This window comes from Mus caroli, chromosome 14, assembly GCF_900094665.2.
Source record: "Mus caroli chromosome 14, CAROLI_EIJ_v1.1, whole genome shotgun sequence".
Taxonomy (NCBI): Eukaryota; Metazoa; Chordata; class Mammalia; order Rodentia; family Muridae; genus Mus; species Mus caroli.
The window spans coordinates 63,177,218-63,186,324 of record NC_034583.1 but is presented as its reverse complement, the minus strand read 5'-3'; the positions used below and the strand labels follow the sequence as shown (position 1 = coordinate 63,186,324).

At 42.8% G+C, this 9,107-nt stretch overlaps 1 pseudogene; it reads right to left on the bottom strand.

The window, feature by feature from the left end:
• Positions 1–3,246: 3,246 nt before the first annotated feature.
• LOC115029330 lies at positions 3,247–3,387 on the bottom strand (annotated as a pseudogene).
• Between the last annotated feature and the right edge of the window lie 5,720 nt (positions 3,388–9,107).

Genomic DNA, 9,107 nt, shown 5'->3' with positions numbered 1-9,107 from the left:
ATTCAATGCAATCCCCATCAAAATTCCAACTCATTTCTTCAATGAATTTGAAAAGGCAATCTGCAGATTCATCAGGAATAACAAACAACCTAGGATAGCAAAAACTCTTCTCAAGGATAAAAGAACCTCTGGNGGAATCACCATGCCGGACCTAAGGTTGTACTATGGAGCTATTGTGATAAAAATTGCATTGTACTGGTATAGCGACAGACAGGTAGAACAATGGAATAGAATTGAAGACCCAGAAATGAACCCACACACTTAGGGTCACTTGATCTTTGACAAGCTAGCTAAAACCATCCAGTGGAAAAAAGACAGCATTTTCAACAAATGGTGCTGGCACAACTGGCTGTTAACATGTAGAAGAATGTGAATTGGTCCATTCCTATCTCCTTGTAGTAAGGTCAAATCTAAGTGGATCAAGGAACTCCATGTAAACCAGAGACAGTGAAACTTATACAGGAGAAAGTGGGGGGAAAACCTTGAAGATATGGGCACAGGGGAAAAATTCTTGAATAGAACAGCAATGGCTTGTGCTGTAAGATGGAGAATTTACAAATGGGACTTCATAAAATTGCAAAGCTTCTGTAAGGCAAAAGACACGGTCAATAAGACAAAATGATCACCAACCGATTGGGAAAGGATCTTTACCTATCCTAAATCAGATAGGGGAGTAATATCCAATATATATATATAAAGAACTCAATATGGTAGACTCCAGAAAATCAAATAGCCCCATTAAAAAATGGGTCTCAGAACTGAACAAAGAATTCTCACCTGAGGAATACCGAATGGCTGAGAAGCACCTGAAAAAATGGTGGGATTGCAAGCTTTTACAACCTCTCTGGAAATTAGTCTTGTGGTTCCTGGGCATATATCCAGAATATCTTCCAACCAGTAGGAAGGACACATGTTCCACAATGTTCATAGCAGCCTTATTTACAATAGCCAGAAGCTGGAAAGAACCCAGATGCCCCTCAAGAGAGGAATGGATACAGAAAATGTGGTACATTTACACAATGGAGTACTACTCAGCTATTAAAANGAATGAATTTATGAAATTCCTAGGCAAAAGGATGGAGATACAATTAGCTAAAGACATGAAACTCAAGAAAAACAAAGACCAAAGAGTGGACACTTTGCCCATTCTCAGAATTGGGAACAGAACACCCATGGAAGGAGTTACAGAGAACAAGTTCGTAGCTGAGATGAAAGGATGGACCATGTAGAGACTGCCATATTTGGGGATCCATCCCATAATCAGCCTCCAAAAGCTGACACCATTGCATACATTAGCAAGATTTTGCTGAAAGGACCCAGATATAGCTGTCTCTTGTGAGACTATGCCGGGGCCTAGCAAACACAGAAGTGGATGCTCACAGTCAGCTATTGGATGGATCACAGGGCCCCTAATGGAGGTGCTAGAGAAAGTACCCAAGGAGCTAAAGGGATCTTCAACCTCATAGGTGGAACAATAATATCAACTAACCAGTACCCCCCGGAGCTCGTGTGTCTAGCTGCATATGTATCAGAAGATGGCCTAGTCGGCCTTCAGTGGAAAGAGAGACCCATTGGTCATGCAAACTTTATATGTCCCAGTACAGGGGAATGCCAGGGCCAAGAAGTGGGAGTGGGTGGGTAGGGGATTTGGCGGGGGAGGTTTATGGAGGACTTGAAATGTAACTGAAGAAAATACCTAAAAAATAAAAAAGAAGAAAGGTGACTGGGTTAAGGTGATCAATGTTTACCTGGATTTGTTAACTTCACTCTGGGAGTCCAGTGTAGTGATAAAGAACTCGACTGCAGGGATGTTTTGGTACATGTGTTGACAGTATGAGACAGAGCAAGGGAGGGATCACCCCTGACCCTTTTCCTTCATTTGATTCCCTGTATTCCAAGGAAGAGGTTCCAAGATGTTTATGGATTGCTACTATGTAGCATGTAATCAAAATCTCATTTCATTCCAAACTCTTTGCCCTTCAAACAAACAAGTTTTGTTTTACCTTTGCAGATGAATAAAATGTAAGAGTGTTTGCCTCCTATATTCAAGCCCACTTTGGTACATTCAGAACTAGAAGTCAAGGCTTCATATGAATTTTCCTGTGTCTTGTGTGATTGAGGAGACACCACACATCCTAGAGAAATTGTCATGCAGTGGTGCTTCATAAAAGCTCAAATGAATGCTTTGATGATAATGAGATAAGTGTGAAGAAAATGAAAAGTGTGGATACTGAAGGAGGGAGGTTTGGAAGACTTCTAACTCAAGCCTTTTTGATGAGGGACTAGCCTTTACTTTTCTTTGTGAGATGCAGCGGCATTTCTTCCAGGGAAAGAATATTATTGTGCTTTAAAGCTCACTAGTACTTTCCGAGACATTCAGGAGATTAGAATTTTATCACAAATGAGACTTTGCAGTCTATGGGACATTCAGTGTATGCCTGACCTCTGCTCACATGTCAGTGATTTAGCAGGCATTATGATGCAGGGACCATTATGACCTCATAGATAAGAGCTAAAGGCAGAGAGGTGAAGTGATAGCCTATGTTCTAGAGCTAGAAAACAGAAGAGCAAAGAAGTGAAAGCTTTTAAACTCAGCTTGACCATTGGCTGCATTGCCTCGAATGGCTCTGTCATTCATAGATGATTTGTTTTTCGTGAAGTTGTCATGATAATTAAGCAAATAGATGGCAAATCACTTTGTAGTGTCTAGAAATCACCTGTCTTCATGTTTACATCGTCATTGTTTATGGGGTGCTGTTCTTTCTCTGTGCTCCTCCCCCACATAGATAATTTTGAAAAAGCCATGCCAGTATCAATTTAGAGATCATAGAGAGAATAAGCAGATGCAGGAATGTGTTGAATGCCACATGACAGGTCTAATAGTGGGAAATAGTGGGAAGCATGACTGACTTTACTGTGTGTGTGTGTGTGTGTGTGTGTGTGTGTGTGTGTGTGAGAGAGAGAGAGAGAGAGAGAGAGAGAGAGAGAGAGAGAGAGAGAGGGAGAAGTGAACCAGTCTTGGGAATGGCCTGTAATGATGATAGTGAGTAAGGTAAGCAGATGTGATAGGAACAAAAAGGAAGGACATAAAAATGATATCCAACAAATTTCTGTGACTTTAGTCAGCCTGGTCTACATTGTGAGTTCCAAGACTGTCAGGACTACATACAGACCTCGTTGACTTTGTTCCCTTTCCTTCTTATCTTTCCTTCCTTCCTCCTTCTTTCTTTTATTTTCTTTTTTAACAAAAGAATGTGAGTGAAATCCTCCACTACCTGAAAACATGCAGTGAAGGTTCCCACATTTGGAGAAATCACATAGGGCTCATCCAGAGGGCCAAAGAAAACCAGCTTCACGACCATGTTATCACCCCTGCCAAGTAAATGTGACCCTGCGTTTAAAAGAAAATGGAGTGAGCAGGGAAAGATGCCCAGAGGCCTGCCTTCTACCAACATGCCACTTGGTTGAATAGAGGAGGTCACCCAGAGGCCCACCAGCCACTGCAATGTGCAAATATGTGGTGTACAGATGGAAGAGGAAGAGAAGCTAAATAGTTTGAGCATTATGAAAAGAAATGGAACTGGAGACACAGAGTAGGGAGGAACAGCTCATTAGGAATAGCCAGCCCCACCACCTGAGGCCATGGGAAAGTTCCAGCCTGTGCTGGGGGCCATGTGTGGGTCCATGGCCATGCAGCAGCAGGGGTAGATACTGATGTCCATGGATCGTATTACCACTAGAGACTATGGGGAGGACCCTGGTCTGGGAAGCTGCCGGGGACCAAGTAGATGTCCAAGGACTGTGCAGAACTGACCCCTCCCCTCATTGTCCACAGCACTCTAGGGAGTTTATCTCTACCTCTCATGATGTCGTGGTGTGTGTGTGTGTGTTTTAGTTTGTGTGTGGGGGGGGGTTCAAAGGCAGAAGATGAATACAGGGGACAGGGAGATAGGTGGGACTGGGGTGTATGATGTGAAACTCACAACGCATCAATAAAAAGCTAAAAGAAAAAAATGGTACCCAAGAGGGGTGTCCAAGGTCAGTTTCACTGCATGTGGTTCAACTAAGTGAGTTTCCTGACATTTCCGGAGGCCCAAGAAGGGTTTAGGAATGCCGAAAGGGAATGTTGAGGCATCTAGCATTTAATCATCATGGAAAGCTCCTTACACTCTAGAGCTCAAAGGTCAAAGAAGGGAAATGGTTTTCCCAGAAGTCAGTGGGATTGGCTGATTGTGGTGAGTATCTAGGAAGACAAAAGAACTCTCCAATTATTTTTTTACTTGTACCTTCTAGTCTTCAGTTAGATCCTTCCATAAGTAAGACTCAAATGAAAGCCAGGTGTCAAAGCTATGGAGCCCATGTGGATCATAGGAGTCAACTACTAGGACACAGTTCAGAACAGAAAATGGATCAGAGGTGAGTGCGGCTGAAGTGTACCCCGTTCACAGTGGAAAGCTCCTTGGAAGAGTTATATTTGAACTGGTATTGCAGTGGAACTATGTCTTCCAGATATGCGTGGAAGGGAAGAAGGACAAGAGAGACCTGGCAGGCAGACTGGATCCTATTTAAAAATCATGGTTGAGACAGGAAACAATGAGTTTGTTCATGATGAATGGGCTGTGACCCATGGAGGAGGAGGGAATAGAGGCTATTTCAGAACACCTGTATCTTCTCACCAGCTTTCTTTGTCAGCCTGACAAGTGTACAAATGGATACATGTTAGAGAAACAGAGCGTGGGGACTGGGGAGGAGGTGCAGTGGGTAAAATGCTTTCTGGAAGAGCAGTGTGTCTGAGTGTGCATCTGTAAGCTGCTGACTGTGGTGCATGTCTGTATCCTTGGTGCCTGGGGTGGGGTGGGGTGGGAGGTGGGGAACAGATAGAGGCTGGAAGCTTTCTGACCAGTCAGTCTAGTCAAGATTTAAAAAGGTAGGTGTGAAAAATAATTATTAATATTCTGTATATATTAATTAATGCTGGAAATTACTATTGTGCAGTTATTCCTTAACCAAGCTAGGTCCCCAAATAATCACACAGAGACCTTTTAGGCCTTAGCTGGGCAGACTCTCAACTAGCTCATCTGAGTTAACCCAATCACCTAGCCCCATTCAGCCAAGTGGATGGCTATACCTGCCAGACATATGTTCCAGGCACCTGTCTCTCCTCATGTCTCCTGGCTTAAAAGCTTCCTCTTTTTTCTTCCCAGAGTTCCTTTCTCCCTCTCAGGAAGTCCCAGCTATCTCTCTCTACTGCCCAATCACAAACTTTTAGCCTTTTGTTGACCATGTAACTTGGGTAACAAGGTTTGCACAACCAAAGCTGATCTCCACGAAAATGTGTTCCTCTTTGGGCAACCAGACCTTGGGGGATAGAATTACGCATTTGAGTACATAGCAGCACCAAACCTAATCTCAAAAGATAAGCTGGAGAGCAACAGAGGGAAGCATTTGGCATCAACCTTTGACTTCTGCACAGGCACAAGCACATATGCATGCACATGCAGGAGCGCACGCATATACACACACACAAAAACATACATGCACACACACACACACACACACACACACACACACACACACCAGTCTTACTATTCCTTTCATTTTTTGTGTTAAGGAAGGAAAATTTATTTTGAGCTCATGGTTTGGAAGGGATTCAGTCCATCATGAAGAGGAAGGTAGACTTAGTAGCTTAGTTCACAGAAGTGGGAATGTGTAGCAGAGACTTCTCCTGTTGTGGGAGACCAGAAAGAAAGCAAAGAGGAAAACAGAGGCCAGGCATTACCATGAAAGCACTTCCCTTACTGAACTAATTCTATAGGCTAGGCTTCTCTTCTTAGTTCTACAGATTTCCCAAACAGTTCTACCAAGTGTGTGTGTGTGTGTGTGTGTGTGTGTGTGTGTGTGTGTGTGTGTGTGTGTGTGTGTGTGTGTGTATGGGGGGGCTGTCAAGCATTCAAAGTGTGGTCTTGCTACGCTTTGATTCTACAGTTTAGAATCAAACCACAACACTGCACAAAGTGATCTTGAGATACAGGTGCTGGGTCAGGCTGGCAGCATTCTAAGAGACAAAATTTTGGGATTCAACCTACAATCCATCAACTCACTCAGTACCCCCTTGTATTCTAAAAATGCTGAGTCATGCCTGTGTGTCAGTTGAGGGCAATGAACTATTTATGGGCTGGCCAGCCATTGGTCAGGGAGATCTCCAGAGTTTCACTTATATAAGGCCAGTAATCTCATTGATGATGGTCCCACCTTTAGGACCCAATCATGCCCCAAAGGCTGCATTTCTTAACACTGCCATATTAGGACTTAGGATTCTAACCTGTGAAGTTCGGAAGGATACCCACATTAGCTCTATCATGCCCTTTACCTCTTTTCTAGGTTCTTAAGTTATAGTTGTCTTGGTGCAAGGCTGTAGAAGGTCATTGTTTTCTGAGAAGGTTAAACTTTTAAGAGTTGCTCTGAACACAAAGATATGGAATACATCTCTGCTTGGGGTTTGGTGACACACAACTCCATCCTATCTAAGGAGGCAGAGGTAGAGGCATGTGGTTTTCTGTAAAATAGAGGCCAGCATGGTGGTCTAATTAGTGAGCTCTAGGTGAGCCACAGCTACACAGTGAAATCTTGTCTCAAGAAAATAATCCAAATCACTTCTCCCTTATAAATACCAATTATGGTTCTTCCATTCACTTCTATGGTGAGATCTACTACTGGTCATGGCTAGTGTGAGATGCATGTTATCCAGCAGAGTCATGACAGTTTCTTTTCTTTCTACCTGTTCCTCTACCCATTCTGAATATGTAACACCAATGGTCTTCCTTGGATGCTTTCTTTCTGCTTCTTGCCTTCCTAGAATCTTTAATGACGACTCTGTTATCACTAACAATTTCAAGCACATTGCATATATTAATCATGTAGCTGTCATAGCATCCCTTAAGAAAAGATACTTATACTATTTTTCTACTATACAGCTAAGAAAAAGCACACATACACACTCCTCTAGGTGTCTCTTTCTTAGGATTCAATAGCATTCTGACCCAGAATAATCACTGTTCACGTTTTTCACTACTATCTTGCACTGCAACACATGGTTGCTTCACTGACTGATATGCTTTTCTTCCTTCTAGAATTTTCCTCCCATAATACACATTAATTTTCCTTATAAATTATTGAGTACGTATTTCTCAGAGCATAATTTCTGAAGCTCAGATACTTCTTGAGCATCACTGTTCTGAGTTCTGACATTGTTATTGGTAGAAGTCTTTCCAAAGTCCCAGTTCCTGATGCCACCAGGCTCGTGTGATGTTCTTGCTATTGCTCCTTTCTGAGTGCCTTCCTCTAGACTTTCTGAACCTGCAAAACTGATGGATTGTTGGTGACCTGGTTAGTGCTCCCTACTCACAAGTCCTAACCCTAATTCAAGGGATTGAACATAGAGAAAGTGCCCCAAGATCTGGGTCTTCTAAGTTACCCCCCACTTTCATCTTCAATTGTTTGAGACTTTTGCCACCCACTGAGTTTTTGTGGTCGCCAGACCTGTTATAGGTAGTAGTACCTTTTCTCACTTGTAATCATGTCTAAGCAGAGAGAGATAACTTGCATGCTCTTCTTCCAGTAGGACTCTTTGAAAGAAATAATACCCTTGTGGTATGTCTGGGAGGACCCAAGATTTCTGCCAATAGAATTGTAGGTTCAAAGTTGGTATCTACAATGGGTGTGCATGGTCTGGCTGTGCTTAAAAGTGTGAAGATAGTAGCTTACACCTCTTCTTCAAAACTCAGCTCTAGCTAATGTTGTCAAAGACTTATGCAACTGCTAATGGCATAGAGGTATATGATTTGTTTTGTTTTTGCTATGACCAAATATCTGACAACTTAAGGCAGGGGAGTTTATTCTGGTTCCCAGTTTGCAGCAATCTCTTCCAAACAGCACCAATAACTGAAACATATGAACCTACAGGGGACATTTCACATTCTAACATCCTGGGACTTGGTTATAACTTGATCAAGTTACAGTAATAGAATAATTAACCCATCACTGGTGGAATACCTTTCATTGGTCAAGAAAGAATAACAGATGCATCTATGACTCCTTGTAGCTGTTCAACCTTTCCTCTCTTTATGGGAAGGACCTTAGGCTCTTCAAATGCTTTAGGCTTAACAGTGCAGCAGCTTTTGCTGGCCCATGAAACACTCCAGGATGAGGCTCAGAAGAAGAGATACCTTGACTTAGCAGGGTCATCTGCAGCTGCACTCAGGTCTTTGATGAGATTCCTGGACCTCTCACCTTACATGAAGCTCATTTCATGGGCTGCCCAGCAATTTAGGGCAGAGCTCTGAGGTGCAAGGCTGGGGCTTGGAGATGTATATCAGAGAAGAGTCTCTTAGATCTTTTAAAAAATAATTCTTGGAATTTCCCATTACTGGGTCTTATAGGAGAATGGACTGGAAGGAACAGTGAATAAAACCTGCAAGCCATACATCATTAAGCTTTTGTGAGAGAAAGTGAAAGGAAAAAAAAAAAAGTCAGCAACTTCAACTTCCCTCTGAAGTGATTTTTAAAGGTCAAATGTCCTCAGTGTATTGGCCTTATCCCTGATGATTAGAAATATAAAATGTTGTTTTGAGGGATGAGAGATGGGCACAGCCAAAAGGCATTTGGAGACCATGAGAGTCAATGAAAGGAATATAGCCTAAGGGCTGGGGAGAAGATGGAAGAACAGAAGCAAAGATAAGAAAATTGCTGCAAGGTGGCCCAAAGGAGAAAGAAGCAGGAACAGATAATCTGGGCCAGTAGGTGAGCAGACAGTAGAGGCAGAAGAAAGGAATATGAATGCAGGTTCCTTAAGCATAGCTCAGGGCTGACTTGACCTGGAGACCTAGGGCCTGGGCCAGGAAGGGGTGCAAAGAATGTCAGATTTGTTCTGAAGACATTGGCATTGACCTCTGGACCACCACCACTACGAGTTCTCCAGGAGTCCTAGGCTTGTGATAATACAAAGGCAGAGGGGACTAGCTTGGTGATTCAGCGCTCCTAGGGATTGTGTTTGAACTTTCTTCCAGAGTCTTTCCAAATGGAGCCTTTGGTATTGAGTCTTTGTCAAC